Genomic DNA, 25246 nt, shown 5'->3' on the forward strand with positions numbered 1-25246 from the left:
GTCTTACTCAGAATAAGAATAAAGGTTAATATCTACACTGAAAGTCTGTGCATGTGTGTAGACACACATGCAAACGCAAAAGCAGTAGCTGCAAGTTTTCAAACTATCACTTTTAGGACAGAAAGCAATATTATTACAATAAAAGCTCACCACCCTAAAGTTAAAAATGAAGATGAAACAAATTAAAGATTTGGCTTTCTTATACTTGCTTCCAGTGGCTGACACCTGTGATATTTTCAAGCACACCAGAATTATGTCATATAAGTAACCAATAGGTCTTGCAAAGCATTCTGACAATGCTATCAAAAATTGCACTAACAAGGCTTAAATCATTTTAGTTATTAAGTTTCCCAGAAAAATAGAACCTATGGGAAGAGATTCGTTACAGAAAATAAGTCCATATAAGCAAAAACATAGGCATTTAAAAGTTCTATCCTAAACAGGTATAACACATACTGCCAGCCCAATATTTACCAGAACTAGTACAGAACTGAGCAAAGAAAAAACGTTCTTCCATAGTCCAATATAATTATACCTCTTCTTCATCTAACAGACCTTAACGCTGGAGTTCACCCACAAATAATCCTTCAGGGCAGACTGCATACATGATCATACCTCTATTTGTTTATTTAGAATATACTTGAAAGCATTTTAGTTTCAATGAGGGTAGTTACAAGGAAAAGAGACTGGTTTTAAACACAAAAACCAAACCACCAGTAATTTTGAATACTCTTTCCTCTTCTAACCTCCATAAAAATGGAACTTAACTTTTTATTTCACTTTTAAAAGCCAATAAGTAAGTAGAGAAACTGGATTTGTTCTCCTGTCTAGAAATAAGGTACCTACCAACAGTAGTCATTGCCTCTTAGAAGTGAATCCAATATATGCAGTTGAATAAATTAAAAAAAAATCCTCACACCACTACAAGAGGTTAGGTGCTTAATTAGTGCAGAAAATGGAGTTATTAAGTGGTTTGCAAGCCTTCCCTGCATTTCATTTAGCTTTTCCTTATAACACATCTCTGGTAAACTCATACTGCACAGTGCTTTCATGAGAAATCCAACTATTTTGAACTCTGGATTCAGCAAGACCACACATGAATGTCAAAGCTGGACAACAAGAGATGGATGGGAGAAGAAATAAGCCTGAGTTTTAGTTTTAGAATTATACCGTATCCTGACTGACATGTCCCTGAGATCCCACTAAATCAATAACATACTGAAGGAAAAGCAAGCAGTGTGAGAAGCAGCAATATCTGTTGCAGAGAAGACATGCAACACAGTATTCTTATTTCAGTTCTGCTGTGTGGTACCTACATATACTCATGCAGCTGGACTGGGGACAATATTTCTGTTGGGGATTACCCAGTGTCTCAATGGATGGCAAAGAGGGACTTGATGACAGACTCAGTGTTCTTGAAGTACAGTATAGGCGTAACAGAAAAGGCTTTACCCTCTTCAGACCATTAATTATACATTAATATTGTTAAGTTACAGAAAGCAGAGCTGCACTTACAGTGACAGAATAAAAACTCTAAGGGCATGAATTATCCTTAAAAAAAAGGAGTATTTATGCCAAATGTTTTGTTCGTATATGTATTACATATATATTCATTCCAAGAGAAGCTTTAGAGACAAAAACTACACCTGAACTTTTCTGAGATCCTTTTTCCTCTTCCCCCTTCCCTTTTGAAAAAGATTTACATTACCTGCATCCTACAGATTTTTACCTGTTAAGTCTTAAAATGTGCACAGCTTCAGGCATCCCAACAGTTCTTGCTGTTAAAACTGAAGACATAGACTTCATGGCAATAAAGCAGGGCAAGTTACCATTACAGGTTAATGAAGATTATTTGACCAAAATAATTATATTATTTACAGAGTAATAGCCTTTACATGTGGGGGAGAGGGGTTGAGGGGGAAGAATCATCCCAGCCTTTCAGCAACATGTTCAGTAGCATATAGACTGGTTGTCTGAAAACTTAATCTTGAAATCAGACAACCTAAAGGTAATTCAATTCTAGAAGAGCTTATTGGTAGAAAAACAATACTGAACATCAATTTCAATACTTGGGTTCTTAACATCCTTTATTCTAACTTCTGAAGCAAATATTTTGGTCACATTTGCAAAGGATCAAACCAGATTGTATGAATGACTCTTTTTAACTTCAAGGGTGTGAATCTGGTCATGCTAACTTCACAGATGTTGCTTTACATACATAGAACTAAACCAAAGTACAGAGATATCCACTGCATGAGGAATAAGTAAGATTAGAAGAAAAACAGTGGGAGGAAAAGGCATCTCAAGATCCCTGCTCCCCACACTGTTCAAGTGCTATAAAATACAGATGAGAATGAGACACACTTGTAATGCTTTCAAATTTTCTGCAGTCTTTATTGCTCATGTCAGAGACCTTTATGATGTTTATTTAAAAAAACCCACTAATATTTATAAAATAACACCTTCAGCCAGTGTATTGAGAGCAGTAAATGGCTCATTGCTCCATTTCCTGCACCATGCCAATTGAATAATTCAGGAACTCTGTGGTTCCTCTATCACCTGCCTCAGCTTTAAACAGTACAATAGCACAAAAGACAACCACCTCACTGAAAATGCAAGGGCTGTCACTGCTTTATTTTTGTAAATAATGCCTTTTGGAGGCTGCAAACAGTGTTGCATGAACTCAACATTAAAACTGCAGAGGGAAAACTGAAGTTCACCTTCCTTGACTTGGTAGTGTCTCACACTAACAACATTGAAGAGCAGAAGAACATGAACACTGAGCCAAAATGGAAGCTGAGGACTGCAGAGCCCAGCTACCAACATTTCCCATTAATATATTAGTTTATATAGAATAATTTATGCTTTCAAATTTTCAAAACCAAGTAAGTAATCTTTCACCACTGAAATTTATGAAGACAAGCTACTAAAATATTCAAAAACCTCAGTTATCAAATTAATCACCATAACAAAATTGAAATACAAAAAGTTCTCATATTCTATTTGCAGGCAATAAACTGTATGTCATGAAACTTATGTATGACAGATAAGAACCATCGTGTCAATTTTATTGCCAAGTAAAGCTGTGCTAATTAAACAGAATTTTAATCATCTGCATAATAGATTCAGGAAGGGATTTAGAAAAATAATCAAAGCTCTACAAAGTAAAACGCATATCCGAAACATGCTTTTAGAGGGAAATTCTACTTTTCTATTATATCCATAGTATGGTACTAATCAAACAGTCTAGAAACTACCTGTGCTACTTCTACTGGTTTTTAAAACAGAAAAAAAACACCTTAAAGTAAGACAGGGATTACTCACACAAATGTCACACTATTCACTATGCTTGCAGGTCAATATTAATCTCTACCTCCTACAGGGTAAAAGAAATAACTATAAATTTCACTTTTGAGAATGTTGCTGAGAATGTCAGAAAAGCATCAAGTCCCCATATAATGTTCCCTATGCGAGACATGTTGTTTTCTGATAGTAATTTTGAACTGTTGTCCTTTACCTATGAGTTTAAAGACTACTGATCTATGTTGAAACATTTCATTTAACAATGTAGCAATGATGGCCTTTAAAAAAATAATCATGACTTGCAGAAAATAATGCCTCTTATAAGTACAGGCATGTTAAAAAATCCACTAGCTTTCCCAAACAAGCTTCTCCTCATATCTCAAATGCATGTTCAAAGTAATTTTTTCATCTACATATTAACCAGTCAAACAAAAGACCTGTTTCTGTAATTTTTGCCTCCTATTAACACAGTACATTTAGTACGTAAAAGCTACAGTTACCTAAGATTTCAGTCTTTTCAACAGGACTGATGTCATCATACCTCACATTTCATTCTCTTTCTTCAGAGCAAATGAAGTTCAAGCTGTTTTTTAAAGAGCAGGAAAGCAGCAAATTGTAGACAAAAGAGATTATAGACTCAATACAAGGCTGTGAATCCTAATGTTCATATTCTATTTCTGATGTTGCCCCTAATGGCATTTTGTGAACCAGTCGCTTTCCTCCTCTCCAAATTAAACACAGATCATCACCAAAATAATTGCCAAAGCATACTTTTTAAAAGCTTGAAAAAGCAGGTAGTGTGTGGTAGGTAACTGGTTTATGAATAAACTTCAGAACTAAATGGAGCTTAAATCTGTCAGCAGATAGATGCTGCTGGCAGTGGTGACTGCCATCTGTTGCTGAGGCAGGAAAAGAAGAGCAAACACCTTATCATGGCTCTGAGAGTATTAATGCCACAGAAAGCTAACTCCACTTTTAAATAGAACAAATTCCACACAAATTTTGGTGCTGGATTGTTACTAAACTTGAAAAATAGCCTGAAATTAGAGATCTCTGAGGTTTCCTTCCTGCGTGAGGACAGTTGAGTAGTGGATCAAGACTTGCCACTATTACCTGGTGTTCTCCATTGGTGGGCATTACTCAATCTGCTTCTGAATAGAGAACTGTGCCAATCAAACTTGGGAAGAAAGTTTCATCACTGGCAGCAAAAAAAACTCAGTCCACAATTTTTGGAAGAAACCATTCCAGATCTCAAAATAAAGCCTATTTTGTAAGTTGCGTTAATGAACAAAAAACACTCTTTAGAATTATTATGAATTATCTTTCTGCACCCAGACTTTCTTTTAGACCTTAAAGCTTCAAACTTCATGTGAGCGTTGTCTATAAATTCATGCATCATCTATTTTATAATCCACGTGTTGACACGAGCTTTTAAAATATATTCCTTCAAGCATGACAGAGGACTTCTGCTATAAAACTTACGGCTTCAAAAGGTCCACAAAGGGATCTGGAACACAGGGAAGTTGTGGATGTCCCATCTCTGGAAGTGTTCAGGGCCAGGTTGGATGGGGTTTTGAGCAACCTGGTGTAGTGAAACATATCCCCGCCCATGACAGAAGGGTTGGAAGTAGATGATCTTTAAGGTCCCTTCCAACCCAAGCCATTCTATGATTAATTTCTAAGTCTTCAAGAAGAAAAAGCAAACAGACACTGCGAAAAGCCAGCTTGGGAATGTCTGCACTTTGAAAACAATTGCCATGGATGAACAGTTTTCTGTTTTTCTTCCCTATCCGTCTTCATTTCATCTTCTTCCCCATCTATGAACAGCTGACAAATTTGTATTTTAACCTTACCCAAGCACACCTCTTTCTTCCCTTTTCAGTTTGTTGCACAGACTTCAAAACATCTAGTATCACAAGATTTGTTTTATCAATGAGATCAAACTGTTCTCCAGGACCTGCAGTAGCACTGACTTCATACAGGTAGCAGAAGTCCTCCTCCTCCTGCACAAAGACAATAGGCAAACAAAAAAATAGCAACACTGCCACCCAAACTGGCTAGACATATTTCCAATTCCTGCACATGCTTGGGTGTCCTCACTTTAAAAGAAGAAAGCAATTCCTGCACACAGTGAAGAAAAAAATAGAATAAACATGCTACAAGACAGTCCTAGCTTGCAAACAATTTGTGCTTTCCGTGTTTCCATCAGTATTTAAACAGTGTATGTTTCAGACCAGCAAAATGTAAACATTTACATCTTTACATCCCTGTTACGCAATTTTTTCATCATCCTAAAAGACTAACATGCTCCCTGTGACCATGGTGTACCATACCAGAAGATAAACGCTTCAAAAAGCTTTCATCTATAAGATAGACACTCCCACATCTTCCCTCCACCATAAATGCAGTGGCAGCTATCTTTTGGTCAGCTCTTTCTTTTCAGTAGAATATTTCACATAAGCCCCCAGACCGCCTAAAAGCAGCTGCTCAGTTGGCATTCAATGCAGCTGTGGTGCCAAGCTCAGCCACAAGCTGCAGCCTGGCTGGACAGCCATGTCCCTGGCAGCACAGACACCTCCCTGGACCAGAGCAAGCAGAGCATTCTTCCACCATCACAGGGTGGGTGAGAATATTGGGCCAACTTTTAGACAAACACCTGCCAAACCTTCTGCCACGAAGCCACCAAAGAGATACGCTTCCTTTTCTCAGTCATGTGAGCTTTTAATTCACAGAGGTGAGGCTGCCTATTCCAGTTGTTACAAATGAGGTGAACAAGCACTGGTGCTGTTCTGGCAGCTGGTGTACAACACAAAAGGGAACACACTGGCAAGCTAGAAACCTGATGCCAGTGAAGATGATACCCATCAGGAGGTCAAGGGAAGGAGAGGAGTGAGCAGAAGCCGTGCAAGCCGCAGCTGGAGTTTGGGGGAGTAAAATGGAGTGGGGTAGAGTGTGATTCTGTAAAGGAGCCTGGTAAAGAACTGCTCTTGAGTGAAGTACTCATTTGGGTTTGGGGGGGGATGGGTGGGAAAAGGTGGGGAAGGGGGTGTTGTTTTGGTTTAGGTTTTTTGGTGTTCTGTTGGTTTTGTTGTTTCTTCTCCAACTCTCCTACTGACATACAGTGCCTTCACAAATAATTTAAGCCCACTTAGATCATATTTGTTCATTTTAAACACAGCTATCCAACAAATGAGCACTTGTAACAAAGCCTCCTGCTGCTATCTGAAGTAATACAAGTCTCTTCAACCCTTTATTTACAAGGTTGTTGAAGCTCTCATGCACAGCCAGGCTCACATAATTTACAGAATTAAATCACCTCATTGTTTGAGAATGCATCCTTATTATCAACTTATGTATCAACTGCTGCTATTTTTCAGAGTTTGTAACTCAGAAGCTAGTTTAGTTTTTAAGTTTCAAATCACTTAATGCACAAGATAATGCCAAGCATTTTTAAACACCAAATTTCGCCAAGTAGATCTGACATTCCCCAATCCTTCCTTTTTCAGCTTTTGTATTCCTGGCTGGCAGGTACAATATTTATGTACTTCCCACAAAGCAATCTTAGCATGCTGTGGCAACCGATTACAGAGGAATGCAGGCACTGGGCCAGCATTGCTGGTTTATACTGAAGCAGGAGCAAAAAAGGGAGAGCTCTGCTTCTAGTGCTGAGATCTGGTATCTCTCCCCCAGTTTCCCCACTGTTCAGCATTTTTGCAGGGCAGTGATAATGGGCAATGTCTCCCAGTAGGAAAATTCCTCAAAACTTAACATGGAAGAGCTGGGAGTCGTAAAGAGGGAGTTGACTGCAGCACCTTATCAAGTTGGAGCTGTGATCACAGAACAGCTGGAATGAAAAATAGCACAGAGGACAGCAGTCCACAACCACTAACGCTTTCTTTCCTTCATGTTTCTTTCTCAACCCCGCAACACACCGGAAGCGTATTTTAAAGGAAAAGCATCAAAACAAGGACTACTTGAAAACACAATACTGTATTTCTGGTTTTGCATAAGACTAGTCAATTGACCAAATTTAAGCAACACAGCAAATCAATGACAAAACAGCCCTTTTTTTCCTGGAAAGAACTGACTTTTGTGAGAACTTTAAAGGAGAAATTAATTTGAAATTGATTCTTCAATGTCATCAAGCTTATTTTACCTTAGTAACTGAATAAAGTAGATTAACAACTTGATTTTGAATGTTATTAGCTAAACCTTTACATAGATCTCTAATATTTAAGCTTATGTAATCAGTAACAAAGGTAATGACCCCTACTCCAGATTGCCTACCCTAAATTACACCTAAATAAAAATACTCAGCTTAGTTTATTTAATCTTAATTGCTTTCCTAGTGCAAAATGTACCTTGTCATGACCAGGTATGTGTTCTGCTTGCCCACAAGAGCTTTCTGAATGTGACATCAATATTTACACATGCTGAATGCTCTCAACCCCCACCTGATCTTTGGAATCAAAGTACAAATTCTGGCCTACACCACATACACTGTCCTACTACTACTTAAACTTAGAATTTCACCTAAGCAAGTTTGTTCCTTGCAAAAATAGGACAGGGGTTCAGTTTCAGCATATACTGGGAATTAACTGCCAAAGCTAGCCAAAACTTCACCAAAATTGATAAACAATTGAAATAACCTTCAAGCAGGTTAAATTCATGCAGCAGCATACAGTACCCCTTTTGAAGCAATATGACATGAACAGAATTCTTTCAAAGAATTAAATTTTCAAGACTACACAGAATAAGTGGTAGAAGAGTTTTGTTGGGTACTGAATGCAATGATAGCCTGGCTGCCTACCCTGAGCCAGCAAACACAAAGCAGCCAAAGTAAATCACAGCAGCATGTTTGGAAGGGAAGTCTGAGAGAACTTCACAGCAGAGCTCTGGCTGGGAAGCAGTTCAAAACCTTGAGGAAAAAATCACAAAGAGAATGCCTCCTAGTTCATTTCTTATTGCATTCATGAAGAAAGGACTCCCCTTTCCATAAATTTCAAAAGCATTGTATCAGATAATATTCAAATGTAAAAATAAATCAGAACTGATAAGGCTAATTGAATCAGCAATTAATGCAGGCTCTGAAGAATATAGGGGGTTTCAAGGAGAATAAGCAGAAGATCAAACATGAAAACAAGTACTGGATGAATAAAAGCAAACTGTAACAAGAGTATGACAACAATGCAGAGACTAGAGGATGAAAAAATTAGATAAGGTAATGGAGGAGAGTTATCTGGTATCTTTAAAACAATTAATGAATTTCATTCCTAAGGAACTAGATCAGTGCCAGACAAAAAAGTAAAAAGTATTTAGGACCTCTACAAATTCCTATTAGCACCAATAAAAAAAAAAAAGTGGAGAGGCTAGACTGTCAATTACCATGGCTTTGGGGTTTTTTGTTTGTTTGTTTGTTTGTTTGTTTTGGTAGTTTGGGAGTTATTTGGGTCAAGTGAGTGGAGGGGGGGTTGATTTTTTTAAATGCCCTTTGAAGTTTCAGTATCTCTTGTGGGTTTCCCTTCATAAATGTTAGACAGTATGATTTCATGCTGAGTCTGAAGTGTTTCCTTGACAGCACTGCTTTTTAGTCCCAGCCAGTCTCGAACAATGTTATCTACACAGCTGGGTGAGGAGTTGGATGCATCTCATTCAACTGTCTGGCATTCTCTTACTGCTGAATTTGTCACCTTTTTCTCCAGCATAACTCAAACACTTACTGTATAGACAGCTAACAGTGACCACTACACACATTAATTTCTCTGCTGGACACGCACTACTACCCCTAAATACAGGTCTTAACTTCTTGTTTTATAAAAAGATAAAGGTTTGACCTGCCACAGTGTAAAATATTTTGCCATCATTCACTTTCAACACTTGCAGGCCAACTCCTCAGGTCCATGTTATTATTCAAAATGCAGGCTGGCTACTTTCCTCTGGTTTTCACCCACGCAAACCTCAAAAAGTGGACCACAAACTAGGCTTGAAAGCGGAGTTAGGAAGAGAACTCTGGCAGTGCTGGACACTCCCCTGCCCCCGCTCCCCAAAAGAGTGGCTCCAGTGGCCCCAAACCCTAGAACACCTCTGCCTACACTGCTGCCACAGTGCAACACTGTCAGACTACTCCATGCTGCTGCCACTAAATGTGAACACGGATGTTCAAGCAACTCATTAACCAAGAGGCCATAACTCCGCATCAGGGCCCGAGCAGCAGGCTCATGAACAACGCCAAGAGATGGTGTTTCCCGAGCACCTGCAAGGTGTGCTAACACAGCAGGTTCACTGCCTCATCACCCAGAACAAACTCTAGGCGAAGCCTGTGGGCTGCCTGCCTTGAGGAAATGGACTCACTGCTGCTAGCAGGCATTTCAAACCACCAACTCCTTTATTTTAGGGCTAGTCTATTTGAGGATCTTTCCCCCCTTCTTTCCCTGGGCTGTCAAGGAAAGCTGTTGGCTAAATAATTATATTTGTAACTGTGCAAATAGTAGTTAATTATAAATCTAGCTATCCATACAGAAAGGTTGCAGCACACCAGTGCCTGAAGTAGTGTTACCTGTTTGAACATGGTCTGTGACAGTTGCAATTATGCTAAGGAGTCACAGAAGAAAAGAAACATCTACATCAAACATCTCTTCTTGCAGGCAAGCACAATGGAAACACCTTGCTCTCCACTGCAAGAACAGGTCCTAAAATAGTTAAGTGCCACGGGAAAAAAAAGGTAGTGTTAATCTCAATACAAAGAAAAATAAAGATATTAAATAATTTAAACAAGCAAACAAAAATCAATAGCAACACCAGGTAAAAAAATAGAAAGTTTTCACGTGGAGAAATGCTGACCTTGTAACTGGGTTTTTCCCTGCTGAAATGCTTTTATTATATTAGCTAAGACAACTGTCATGGTTTCCCCTTAATGAAAGAGGACAAAAAAAAAAGAGCCTGAGAGCAACAGCCAAATCCAGACGTAAGGGACAAGGAGTCATTCTAAAACAGGATTATAAAGTATATCCATATATATGTGCTCCATTTCAATTGCACAGTTAAGCATTTAAAACAGTGCCCAAAAGCTGCTACATAAATTCTACCTAAATCATAAATAAAGCAAGTAGTCCCTACACCTAATTTTATATGCAAGTTGGTCACAGGTTAACACATAAGGGTTTGAATATTTAGTATACTTTCCAATGAAGTAGCTTACAGGATTCTGTTATCTCCAGTAGGAGATACTCACATTCCATTCTGAAAGCCAGATCTAAATTTTTAGGTTTTCTGCAGTACTGTATTGACTTCACATAATATACAGGCAGACATCACCATGCTAACACAGATCTTAGGATTATTTCCTGAGCCAGTAGACAGCAGAATTTCTCTGGCAAGATTTGAAAAGCTAGTTTGGAATGTCATACAGCAAATGTCAAAAGATTAAATTGACTTTTTAATGATTTCTACAATGAACTGCTGGGACAAAGCCAAAAAGACTTACACCAGGAAGGCCAACCACTACAGCTGGTCATTTTGGAAAATAAACAGATAAACAAACTTTAAAAATTCCCAAAATAAACCTAAACAACCAAAACCAGGATATGTCTACTTCAAAGTGTCTTGAAACATGTATCTCCATCATTTTTAAGTTTCTCTTAACATGCTCAATTTGTTCTGTAAGAAACATATAAGATATATATATTACATTTGCTCTGTATACACACACAACATGCACTCAGCCATAAAATCTTCTTTATTCAGGCAATCATCATTTACATACAACCCATAATAAAGGGGGAAAATGTATTTGGTACTAATAATCAAATGCTTTCTGATTATGTTTGGAACTAGGGTTTTAAACACTAGTTTAAAACACTACTCAGGCAGCATGGTGTACATCAAGCAAAATCCTTATAGGATGCAACCTCGCTGAGAGCTCTTTCTGCTCTCATATAAATAAAAGTAACTGAGTATCAGTATTATAGCTATTTCTCTAATATAGAACAATAATGTAAACTCCTTTAATAAGGCTATCATTGCGTGTTGGCAATATTATTGCATTGGTGGACTAACTTATTTTTCACATTTATTTTCAAAATAAAAAATATATTTTATTTTAACAAGATTAATATAATTTTCATTATAATATGACCAATATATTAGAAAAGCATGGCTATATATGACCTAAATCACAGAATCATAGAAAAATCTAGGTTGAAAGGGACCTCTGGAGATCATCTAGTATAACTCTTCTTGAAAGTAGGGCTTTAAAATAGATTTTACAAGGTCCCATTGGGTCAAACCTTGAATACTTCCAGCAAGAAAGACTTCACCACTTCTCTAGTCAATCTATTCCAGAGTTTAATAGTTCTCAAGGCAAAGATTATTCTTCCCGATATGCAGGCATCTAATTAAAAACAAACGAACAAAAAAAAAAACCCCAAAACAAAACAAAAAACCCAAACAACAACAACGACAACCCCCAAACCACAAACAAAATGAAAAAAAATAAACAACATAAGCCTCCTCTAAATAAAAGCAGAATAATAGAAAGTAATGTCTGCAGAATATATATTTCAAGTAACTGCAGCTTATAGTAGATGTAACTGCCTAAATTCAATATTTATTACTGAATAACTTGGTAATCTTTCAGTAATCCCTTTTGGTGGCTATCTCTGGCATCATCCACTGTCCTACTGAGTCACACAGGCATCCCAGCATGCCTCTGATCATGCACATACTACTACTCTTATCTCTTAGGATCCTAGGCTGCCACCTCTCCAAGCCTGAGCCCTTCCCTTCTTCTCCCAGATCCCAAGCCTCTGTAAGTCCCACACATTCCTCTGCAGACCGAGGCAACATAGTCAGTGACTGAACATAAGTCAAGCACCTGCTCACTCACTACGCTGTGCTCAAAGCAATATATACATCTGCTGATCTTCTCACAGAAGCCCTATCCTTAGGGCAGGCACTAACATTTTCACATAGTTCACAGCTTAAGGTCTTTAAGACGTTATACATATAAAATGTGTTGAAACTAAAAGACAGAATCAGACATTACCGGTGCAGAGACGGACAGCCAGCACACTCTTTGGACAACAAAACTCAGGAGTTGAGTGTTCATTTGATCCAATGTTGTTTCAGATCACCTGACAGCACATCAAGGTATGGAAGAAACAGAAACTTGCACCTCGTTTACTTGTCACACATCAACTGCCAAAAGGGATCTCAATGGATGGAAATGAAGGACACTAATAAAGCCAGGCTTCTCACAGTCTGACCATATCTGCTGGCAAGAGGCACATTTGCAAATTGCCTTGAAGTTGCCAGCTAATCAATCCAGTAAAACAGGCTTTTTTTATTACCCACGTTAAGAGTTCAACTTTGCCTTATAGCATATAAATGGTTGTAAAGCCAGTTTTTCTCCTCAGTGCCAGAAAAGGAAAGCAAATGTGCTTCAAGTAGTGGGCTGAGAGCCACCTCTAAGCAAGAGAGGCCATTACACAATTCTAGGTGAGTGCATGTGACAGCTGAGGACTATTGACACACACAGGACTGATCCAGTGTTGTGACCATCCACACAACTGAGGTGACACCTACGTGAACACTTTCATCAGATCTTCTGCAACATTAGGCCTACAATTCACTGTTGTAGAGAAAGTTATAAGGATAAGCATGTTATCTTGGGCTTAAAAGTAATTTTACTTAATTAAGTAAACTAAGCTCTTTAGTCCCTAAAAGGAGTCTACAAGAAAGATGGAGCGAGACTTTTTATAAGGGCACACAGTGACAGGACAAGGAGAAATGGCTTTAAGCTCGGAGAGGGTAGATTCAGATTAGATATTAGGGTAAAATTCTTTACTGTGGGGGTGATGAGGCACTGGTGGCATAGGTTGTCCTAAGATGGTGTGGATGCCCCATTCCTGAAAGTGTTCAAGGCCAGGCTGGATGGGGCTTTGAGTAACCTGGTCTAAAGGAAGGTGTCCCTGCCCACACCATAGGGGTTGGAACTTGATGATCTTTAACATCTCTTCCAATCCAAACCATTCAATGATTCTATGGTAAGCAGTGGAGGAGATGAAATCAAGTTTTGTGTTTCTGTTAATGTGTTCTGTTTATAAATGTTGGCGGGGGGGGGAGGGGAACAGAAAGCAGAGGGACAAACACAGGACCAAAAAAAAAAAAAAGGCTACTTTTACTTTGGTAAATGAGTTGATAATAAAGCTACAGTGTTGGACTCTTGGTAGACTAAGCAACATTCAGATTTATTTTCTTCATATCCACTTTCCACAGCTTATAATTGTCTTTGTCTGCTTGCTTTGACACTCAAGAGAGAAATTTTAAGCCAGTTGTTTTATACTGGGAAAGATTTACTTCCTGGATAATCAGAAAACAAACCTCAAAAAAACAAAAAACAAAACCACAACAAACAAACAAGGATGACTGTAGCACACAACATGACACTACTCCCAAGTCATTCTAACATAGTCCGCGCTGGTTAACAAGTTACAGAGGTTGTAACTGATAATAGTAACAGAATCTCCCTCTCTTGAGAGTACTTGATGGCAGAGCTAACTTTAGACCTCAACACATCAGATTCTAGAGGCTCACTTTTAAGACCACAGTTCAATTCATTAACTACTCTCTGCAGATTCTGTTCGAAAAGTATATTATCCTTCAAAACTTCTTTTAATGAAGGGTCAGAGTCCTCCTTCGTAAGCTGAGGAAAATGGGTAACACATTATGAGTAAGGTTGGTTTCCTATATAAAACAATCACAACTCCTCTACAATCCTTTTGCTACAAAAAGATGGACGGGGTTTTTTAAGAAACATTATTTATATCATGTTTTCAGAATCAAAAAGTCAACACAAATAACAGCAAGTTATTCTAGTGATGAATTACCTCTGTTAGAATCATAGAGTCATTTAGATTGGAAAAGATCACTAAGATCATTGAGTTCAACCATTAATCCACCACTGACAAGTCCACCACCACACCATGTCCCTAAATGCCACATCTACACATCTTTTAAATACCTCCCGGGATGGTGACTCCACCACTTCCCTGGACAGCCTGTTCCAAAGCTTGACAACACTCTCTGTGAAAAAAATTTTTCTAATATCTAGGAATTACTAGGTCTATTCTGAATATGCCCAGCTCCATATTTCACTGCATCATTGCCTGATTACCAAAAACCTTTGATGGCTCAGAAGTCAGATAAAACTATTTAGAAATTAAGTATAGTTAAGTAAGTGACACTTACTGTAAAATCAAATGTACTGCTATCTCAGGACCCAAAGGCGATACATGTTCGCGTGTAATAAACAGTGTTTATCAGTTTACCACAGATTTTAAACAACTCTGTAATTGTGTTCTGTTCATACTGACAAGGAGAAACAACTTACTGTGATGTTTCAAGCCTATGTAACCAGCTACAACAAAAGTATGATGTCCCCAATTCATTTCAGGGAGCTACTACTTGATATACACAGTGCACTGGCTAGAAGCAGAATGCTGTCGGTCAGTTCAGTGCTCTGTAATGGAATAGTAACAGGACACTCACATGTTTCATCAGTTATTTGACCAAAGGTAACACATATCAGGACATGAATTAATTGAAAGATTAAATATATATCTGAAAAATAATAAAGTCATATCTGCTCAGAAAAGTCATAAGACAAAAAGAAAAAAAAAAAAACCAACCCGCAACCTTTCCTATTATTAAACACTGTATCACTTCCTAGTTAACAAAAAACCACTGTGTTACCCTTAATCCCGGAAACCTTTCAGATCCCAAGTGCCAAATCACCAGCTTCCTTCAGATAGCTATCTTTTTCTCCAGGTGTGCATTTTCAATATGAATAGGAAGCATACATAACCAAAGCTGGAGAATAAACTTAAAAACCATTTAATTTAATGAATGGAAAGCTATAATTAAGACAGCTGCTTTACTACAAGACTATTGCTGGGGAGTTCAGCTTTACTACAAGAGTATTTACTGAAATATGTCAGGGAATTTTGGTTTCTTGCCACATCAGCAGTGTTCCCTGACTGGTGTGGTCCCACAGAAATTCCCACAGCTTGTGAAACTTTCTGGCAACTACCTCAAAGAACTACTGGCTTGCTAAAGTCAAACAAATCTGAAAGTAAGAAGAATAAAAAACCTCCATCATGGCTGCACATATAAAACCCTACACTTTGGTGCAATCTTATTAAAAGTTACTGTTAATTTGATATACTCAAAGTACAGTATCACAAGTATTTTCACAGATTAAGAGTTGCCCAATATTTAAAAATCTGATTTTTCTCAATGATACCTCAAATTGCCTCTACATTTGGAGTAAACCAGAAAATATTGATTCCCCCCCCCAAACAATTCTCCACAATTATAAATTGCAAACAAACATTTGTAATTGTATCACTGGCTTTCAATATTCTAAGAAACAGACACCAAATGCTGCATGCATATTTTGATGAGCAGCTTATGTTGTCTTGTTCTACTATTGTGTTTTTAAAGTAGTTTTATTAAATACATGGACAATTTAAGTTTTTTAACTAGGTAGTCAAACTCACACACAATTAAATTCTTAGTGACTTTTTCAGACTAAATAAACTATAATTACAGAATCATACTGTGAAGATAGAAAGGTTTATGTTCATGAAAAAATAGGATCTTTCTGTAAAGTCTTCCCAAAAGACACAATCTCTTTTCAAAGTAATTATTAATAGAATAATGAACAAGATGATTTTGAGAGTAGCTTACTCTCTACCCAAAACAAAGTTCACCAATGGGTTTCTATCAAGTGAAAATTGTGACATCTTTTTTAGGCATCTGAGAAAGTCGTAGTTGAAAGGGGCAAGGGGCAGAACAGAGACCAAAATTGCACCTGAGCTTACCCTATCACTAATAGATGGATGGTTCTAATAAATAACTGCACTAATTCACGAATTGAGAGAATCAAGACTTAACACTGAGTCAGGCATAGGCAGGGGTGGGAAACCTTAATCGAACAACAGTAGTCTAGATGGCGCTACATGAAAGAGGAAACTATCAGAGTTTAATAACTTTATCTCCTTACAGTCTTCTGACAATTAACACAATCCATTGACACACTGAACCTAAAAATAAGATACCAGGGACATGATAAAAGTTTGAACTATACCATAACTATGAGGTTAACGCACACAGTTGGGCCAGGGTGTTGGATGAATTTTGTTTAAACGAGTTTCCAAAGTGCATTAATAAATCTTTACTGATATCCTGATATATATATATATGGCTAGAATAATATGCAAAAACTAGAAATAATCCCATCTTATAACAACCTCTGAAAGCCAATCAGGATAACTTCTGCTCACTAGGTTGCTCGAGCAACCTAGTTCTTTCCTATAGTGAACATGGACTGACATATTCTGAAACAACAATGTGAAGATAAGGGAAGCTGTACTTTAACATGCGCTAGCTGATCTTCAACTTGACCAAAGTACAATCTGCTTTATCTACAGGCTAGAGATTTTTAATGTGTTATTTAGAATATCAGCAACACATTCAAGAAGCTGCTTTCTTACAGACAAACAACTAGCATTGAAGCAACCACAGCAATCAAAAAAAAAAAAAAATCTTGCATGTGCTTAACTTCAGGTACATGTCCACATTTGCCTATAACCAAAATCTGTGCCTCTGCCTACACCATTATAGTTCCAGAGGTGCAGTCCCTCCCCATCTATGCAAGAACATGAAAAAAAAAAAAAACAAACCCAGAAAAATCACAAAAATTAGCAAAAGCATTTATACTGACAAAGATACGGAAATAGAAGCCAACTGCACGTACATCCAATACTTTGGATAAAAAGCTTTAAAAAAGAACGCACCAAAACTGAGTGAAAGAGCAGAGATCAGACCTCTGCATACTCAGACCAATCCCTGGGGTACATCCCATGTTGAACAATAGGATCTATACTCACAGCATTGTAGGCAAAACAACACAAGAACAACACTACAGTACAAAATCCCACATGTATGCAAGTCACAGCTCAGGCTCCCAGCTTTGATTCATAAAATGCGTCATTCCACAGAGCGTAACTGTAGCACGTAACTTGCTAGGGAAATAGCCATGGTTACTCATCACAGTTTGGTGTTATGAACCGCTTGCTTTCCATAACACTACACACGCCAGATTAAAATCTGTCTGGGGGTGGAGGGAGAGGATAGCAGGAAATCAATGAACAAGATGTCAAATCTTAACTACCTTCATACTTTAAATTACAAACAAAACAGCATTTGACTTGGTAGTGAAATACTTCACTGTTGATTTCAGCTGCTTACAGCTGCTCTTTCTCTTAAGCTACCTTTTAAAGTCTTGTTTAGGTTAAAAAAGAGAAAAAGATGTCATTGATAACGTAAATGATAAATTACTTGGAAAGAAAATGAGCGTTTTGCTTCTTGAAATACAAAATCTTATTTGTGCACATGGCATGTTTTATTTGATCTTTAACCATGCTGTTGTGGCACACACCTTGGTTAGTACTACTGGTATTTTTCAGAATCACTAAAATCAGCTGCCATAAAACCATTGAAATGGCATTTGCCAACTACAGAGGCCAAAGCATTTTATGATTTCACACCAATTTTACCACTATTTCTCTTTCAGAAAACATAAGAGTCTTATCCACCTGAATATTTCAGAAATGAAACCTTTTAGCCTGTTTGAAAACTTATGTGAACTCAAAGAGTACACAATTAGTTTTATATTACATTACAATAGAAGACAAAGTAGTTTGAAATCACTTTCTGTACATTCAGTTTTCCTCTTCTTGGAGATAATTTAAAAACATATTGATTTTATTTTCACCTTGAATAATGAAAAATCTCTGGAATCCTCTGTAAAATTTTACCACCCACTGTGATAACACACATGTACAGGTTTCAATTCAGGATTGGCTTTTGCTTCATTTTTCATTAATTTCTATGAGCAACATCAGTAAAGGTTAGTGGGAAAATTCTAAAAACAAATACAAGAGAACCCTATGACTTTAAAGTTTTACCTTAATACTATACAGTATTGACTAAGAATAACTATCTAACCAATTTCAGAGTGCACAGGCCACTCGCTCAAATCAGTAAGATAAAAGCTAGTTGTTGACAAAGAGTAGGTGGCTGTTACAAGGGTTACTACATTATCTCTTGAAACACACTAATTGACTCGGTCAATACAAGCAAGCGTGCGACATATTACCTTGGCTATATTTCTACTCTGTGATGCAAGTAAAAGTACCTGTTACACTTCTGGCAAAATACCACCTTTCAGAAAGCCCCACATGCCTTCTGCTAGAAAACAGAGTAAGATCACTTATCTCGAAAAGCTCCTCTCAGTTCTGAATTCTGACAAACACAGTTTCCTCAGCAGGGTTTTTAGTTTTAATTCAAAGCTTGGGACACTCCCTCTCTCTCTCCTTAACATGTGTGTTGCTGTACTTGTATCAAACCTAAACTTGCCAAGAGAGGGAAGTGATAAAATTACAGTCAATATGGCAGATTAACATAGGCCTGTAGCATGTGCAAGCTTCACTGTTTCTGTGATTTCTGTTTTGTTTGTAGAACTGCTTTACTTGTGTAATGTTCTGTAATCTTCATATTGCACAGACATTTGCAAAAGTTGAACAGAGGGAATCTAGTCAGAGAAACCCATCAGATTAGCCCACTCCTAATGATTTTCATTTTAAAAAAGGCAATTAGGATAATGTGCTGGTTCAGACAAAGGGACCTCCAGCCTGCAGAGATCCATCACATCCCTTACACAGTGATATACTCTCCTGTTAAACCAACGGTGAAGATTCTTGGAAAGAAGAACTACATTTATTAAAAGGAGAGGTATTGTTATTGGATGAAGATACATGCTGATATGAGATAGTAAGATGATGTGAGACAAGAAGGCCCTAGAACTATGGAAGTGTGCCAGTCAAAACCAGAGGAACTCTAAGATCAGTGAAAAGGCAGATACATTTCCGCTTGTATCTTCTCCAATTTTTTCCTGAAAACTGATTAAAAAATACTTCACATCTTGCTGAGGAGTATCAGATGGATTATCTGTATTCCAAATGTATGCCCAGAGTCCATATTTTGCTTGCACAGCTCTAACTTACAAGCCAAGAGCGTGTGGGACTCACCAGATGAACAACAGTACAGCAATGCACCAAGAACCTACAAGGTTTTGAAGTCTCTTGATTCTTCCTGGCCCAGAAGATGGGAAACTTTTGTTGCCATTACTCAAGTTTAGAAATGTAAACCAAAACCTAGCAGACAAGCATGACCAGACTTCAGCATCACAGTGATTTCAGCACAGCTCAAGAAACTAAATTATATACAGAAGTATCAGTGTTTTCCTTAGGGAGAAGGCTTTTCAAGATTGTGAATGTAGTTTCTCAATAGGAAGAAAAATTAGGACCAAGAAAAGCCTTATAAAGCAATCTACTAGAGAGTGTTTTCTATATTATCTGATTTCACAGCATTTCATGAAGCATTTTCTTTGCAGGGATATGAAAAGAAGAAGGAGAAGGAACACAAAGTCCCACACTGGACACGTGACTAAGTTTCATATTACAATGCTAATAATAGAAATAAGAACTCGGTGAGGTTCAGTACATGCTGATTGAAGGCAATAGTATCTTAGGGCATGGGGAGATTAGAATAAATTATCCGAAGGTAAGTCAGGATGAAACTTGCAGCACATTTGTTACTCTACTCCAACTGCCTGTGTGCCTGCTCTTTCCCCTCAGTAAACACCTTGACAGAAGAATAGTTTACATCCCATTAATTCACAGTTGTTGTGAGATAAGACCATACACATCTTCTGATTTTTAGGCCTTGATAACAAGAAAACACTATAGCTCATGAAAAGAACCCAACACCAAAACAAAAATGCAGGCAGAGTTTTTAGCTGATACTGACACTTCCCTAGCCTGGAATTACTTGTTGATTGATTTCTATTCAAGTGAGTCATCCCATGCTCTAGCCCAAGGTACCCAACTCTCTGGGAGCTCAAGCATCAGAGCTATGGGTGCTCATCAATGCTGTGCCAAATCCCTCTTCCTGACTAACGTCATGCACTCAATACCATAGGAAAAAATATTCATTGCACTGCTACACATAGGTAGCCAGAAGATAAGAGAAACAAATACTACAGACTAACACAAACTAATACAAGGAGAAAGTGAAATAAATAATTTTGCTTAGTATACTCATACTATGGTTTTGGGGAAACAACTGAAAAATGTTGCTCTCGCACTTCTCCACTTTAGTGCAAACTTTTCAGTAGATGACCACACAGTGTTGGCTCTGACAGAAACCAGTTCTCAGGTTCAGTTGTAAAGCTTATGGAACATGATTTTCATTCAAAAAATGAACAAAAAAACCCCAACCAAAATCAAACCCACACCACAAGGTTTCTATAGAACTTACAATGAACATTTGCCATATCTAAGACAATGTGATTGGTAACTATGGTCCTCGTCACCAATTAACTACAGTTTAATTTTAACTGATTGATTTTTAATGAACAATTATCCCTATGCCTAGATGCCAGCATGACAAATATTACTGGTGAACACACAAAGTGACAAAATAGAAGAACTGCTCACTGTACCTGCATTTAGTCCACGTCGGAGAATTTAACATTAATGACTTCTGTGCACAACACTTTTGGTGTTGTGCCTATGTAAGGTTACTCTCTCAGTGTCTATGTAAAGCTATCCTTTACCCACCAGTACAAAAAGTAGGTCAAAGCTTAGAAAAGTATGGAAAACCACCTCTGCTACAATACTACTATTAAAAAAAGTCCACCCAAGATCTTTAGAAATTAGTTTATATTTTAGACTCAGATTGAATGAAATTCAATTTAAAGATTGGGTAAAAACAGGATTTATCACGTGATAAGTCATAAACATATGCAAGAAGGTGATGCTACTACCACTAGCTTCTTTGTTATTACCTGCCGTATTAAGACTACATCAATAATATAAATTGATAATTAAGAAGCAATCATAGAGTTTTAAAATTTAATAGCATATCCAGAAAGTTAACTATAGTTTTATTAGTACCTTACTTTGTACTACTAGTATTTTGGAAGCAGGGAGGTACAGAGCTAAGTATTGTACAGTAAAACATGTCACTGCAATATTACCCAAACCTATGTTCTGAAATCATGAACTAACCATCCCAGTCTTAGAATGTACAAATAAAAAAAGGTGATCATGGACACATTAGAAATGCTTATTAAATCACAAGAGAGACGACAAGTGTTAAGAGTTCTTCCAGGAATCTACTGCCAGCAATATTAGAGTGTTTAATGAAACAAAATCAGTCTTATCACAAGTTGGTTCTTCAAATGAGCTGTTCTGTTAAGTGTCCTTAGAACTATGTGGAATATGATATTTTTTCTTATGAACTAGAAAACAAAAAGGTACTCTGTATTCGTCACCAACCTATCAAGACATTTTTGCCACAAGACATTACCAAAGAATGTCAGCATCGTAAAAATTTAGCATTTGTATTTCATTAGCAAGTTTATCCAGCTATGGTAATTAAACAGACCTTTCTTCCCCACACTCCTGTTTGCTAACGGTTTCCCTCATGATCAAACTTGTCCAGGTAATAGGGACAATTTGTTTCTTGTACAGATTAGTTTCAGATAAATTGAGATAAAAAAAAGAAGTGAAAGTGCAGCTCCTCTCCAAAGCTAGATAGGTATTCCAGACATCTAAATGCACTTTATATAAATAATCTTTCAATGCAATATTATGCAAAATTAGCGCTTCAGCAATATTATTCTATATTTCTACTAAAAACTCAGCTTTGGATTATCAAAGTAGCAGTACAAATATTTAATAGTATCAAGGCACTAAATTGTTCTGATTTCTGTAACAGAAGTATTACAGCAGTAGCAATTTGTGTGACAGGCTGTAAAGCCACAAGGGAAGCAACGATCCTAGGAGGGAAAACAAAAAAATCCCAACTGTATCTTTGAAAGAAAGGAAAGCAAGGAGAAACAGAAGGAGAGACTGACTAATTACTTCAGATAGGCTCAGTCAAGAAAGGAAACGGGAAACGCGGCAAGATGAATGGGAATTTTATATTAAAAGAAGTATCATATTTTACTACTGCTGCATCTGTTCCACACCATCGATGAAGCAACTAATTGTCACACTTCACATATATGGATAGATTATATATAACTTAGATCGATTACAGATACAAAAATCTCCAATGTATCTCCACCAAGCACCCACAGTGCTGAAAAGTAACCGCTGTGGAGCCCCGGCAGCCTTTGTGGTGAGGCAGCTGCTGATACAGTACCACAGACTAGTTAGCTCCGAGCTATTGGCTTCTGGTCTCTTGGCACACCCCGTCCGTCCGGGCACGGGCGCTCTGCGCCCGCAGCGCTCCTCTCCGAAACCCGCCCGAGGCACTCGGTGCTCGGACGGGCTCGAAAGAACTCTCAAGCCAGGTGCTCCGACAACGATTTGCAGGGAAAAAAAAGGTTGTCTGAGGGAAGGAGCTGAAATCGCCCTACAGTAGCAGTCAGCAAAAGCAAGCGCAGGGTTCAACGGGGACGGGACAGAACCTTCCCCCTCCCCTCCCTCGAGGCCCGACGGTGCCCGACGCCCAGCGCGCCAGGCGCGGAGGGAAACAGAACACGGAGGGACAACGCGGAGCGGAGCTGCGCCGCGCCCCGAGGGGCCAGCACGGCACGGTGCGCTACAGGCTGACACCCAGGCTGACACCCAGCCCGGCACCGCCGCGCACCTTCCCGCCCGCTTTCCCCCGCCCCAGCCCCGCCAGCCGCCGGGAGCTGCGCTCGCCCCCGCTCTCCCGCGGGACCGGCGGGCAGCCAGGCACCACCGCGGGGCCAGCTGCCCGCCCGGCCGAGGAGCAAGAGGAGGAGAGAGGTGCGGGGGCGGCCCCGGCGGCACCACCGCCCCCGCCTCCCCGAGGCGCCCCGGCGGCGCCAACTTTTCCCCGTGCCCCGCGCCGCTGCCGCCGCCCAGCCCGGTACCTGCCGCGCCGCCCCGCGCCGCCGCCGCCGCCCCGCTGCCCCAGGGGGCGCAGAAGGCCGTCACGGCCGTCGCGGCCGCCGCCACCGTGCGGACCGAGGAGAGCAGGTGCGGAGCCCGGGACCACAGAGCCGATCCCACTCCCGCCGCCGGCTCTGGCTCCGGCTCCTGCGCCTGAGCTGGGCGGGCGGGGCGCGGCGGGGCGGGGTGGGGCGAGGAGGGGCGGCGGGGAGCGCGCCCGCCCGCCCGCGCTCGCCCCCTCGCGGAGGGAGCGACCGGCCGGGCCCCGCCGCCGTCCGTGCCCCCGGCGCTGCTCCCCGCTTCGGCTCCACTCGGACGCCTTCGGCTCTTTCCGCCGCTTCCGTGAGGGAGAACGGGAGCGGGGTTCCCCCGGACGGCTGGACTGGGGGCTGTTCCCTCACCCCCTTTCCCGTCCCGCGGCCACCTGTCCCCGCACGGCCGTGGCGGACCCGGTCCCGCCCGGGTCCCTGCCGGCAGCTACTCCTGGGCCGGGGCACGAGGAGTTGTTGTGCCCGGCTCCAGAGGCTGGCACGAGCTTGGCACAGCCTGCCTTCGCCGCCTGACGGACCCTGAGAGGGAACGAAGAAGCGGTGTTCAGTCGTGCTATGGTCGGGCTTAATAACGGGGCCGACACAGAGAGATGCCAAGTGTCACCACAGCCAGCAATTTATTGCACAACCCGCCCGCTCGCTCCTCTTGAAGGGAGCTGGGCAGGTCTGGCCGCCGGCGAGGCCGAGGCTGAGGTCCTCAAGGCATGGGGATGCACGTCGTGCCTCCTGCTTCCTTCTCGCTTCCCTACTTCTCACAGGGCACTAGTGCTTCAGCGCCGTGCGGCGGGATTAGGTCAGGTCTTGCAAGCGGAGTAACTGTGTCAGAGCAACTCTACACCCATGCTAATTAGCTGAGCCTTTCAGCAGAGCTAATTAGCTGAAGCAGGATACCTCAATGGCCAAGCAATGCTTTCTTCAGCGGCAAAGCCGGTTAAAGGCATTTCCAGATGCTTGTTCCTAGCCTTATGGCGCAGTTGTGCTAATGCGACTGTAAATGGGACCAATGAAACAGTCTGGGTAAAAGTATACAGAAAAACTCTCCAAACCTGTGTGAAGCTTAGGTGGTGTTTTCCTGATCTATTATGGTCCCTGCCCTCAGCCATCTCTGTTAACACAAACGCAGGGATGGGAGCAGGGAGAGCTCCCTGCAAGAGACACAGATTCAGAACAAAACCCACAGAGATAAGGCAGAGAAAAGCATATCAGACCATTCCTTGGCATAACTCTGTTGATTCAATTTTCAAATTACCTGTTCAAGCTTAATTTAGGGACCTCTGTCCCTAAATACTACATTAAATAGTATAAATATGCCTGCAGTGAAGATGGGGCTTTCCAAAATCCATCTTAGCTCTTGCCATCTGCTTGATCTTTGCTGCTCCTGTAGTGAGCCATTCCTCTGTATGCCACGTTGTTGGCTAGTTTAGGGAAAGTAACTTGAAGGCATCAGCTCTAGTGAAGACAGGAGAATGGAAGCCAGTTTGTGCATGTCTATACAGTACTGCCTATCTAAATTTGAGTACTGGGAGTAGCATAGCTATGTCACATGTTTTTCCACCAGGGACAATGCACACTGCTGCTCAGCACAGCTGATTTCCTTCAGGTTTATCTGGACAGTTCTATCTTATGCTCGCGTTCATTAATATCTACCCTGGAAAACTATTTATCCCAAAGACTAGTTTGAGGGAGCCATCTAATAATCTAATCTTCATTTATTAAAGGTACACAGACTTCATCTTCTGCACGCTTAAATCCTAATGAAATATTAAAAGTTGACAGTCTTCATTCTAATTAACTGTTTCTGAGACTCAAGGTGGGAATAAGTTCACTCATTAATTCTAT

The 25246-nt window shown here is 39.9% G+C and overlaps 1 protein-coding gene across 1 annotated transcript in view; it reads right to left on the reverse strand.

The window, feature by feature from the left end:
• Nucleotides 1-23409, reverse strand: part of PTPN3 (protein tyrosine phosphatase non-receptor type 3) — a 115994-nt gene extending 92585 nt beyond the window's left edge. Inside the window, exon 1 of the mRNA XM_027715750.2 lies at nt 23339-23409. The gene's annotated coding sequence lies outside the window, so the exon portion shown is untranslated. The remainder of the gene's footprint in view (nt 1-23338) is intronic.
• Nucleotides 23410-25246: the final 1837 nt, after the last annotated feature.

This window comes from Pipra filicauda, unplaced genomic scaffold, assembly GCF_003945595.2.
Source record: "Pipra filicauda isolate LSUMZ 115617 unplaced genomic scaffold, ASM394559v2 scaffold331_size1881853_pilon, whole genome shotgun sequence".
In the NCBI taxonomy this organism is placed as follows: domain Eukaryota; kingdom Metazoa; phylum Chordata; class Aves; order Passeriformes; family Pipridae; genus Pipra; species Pipra filicauda.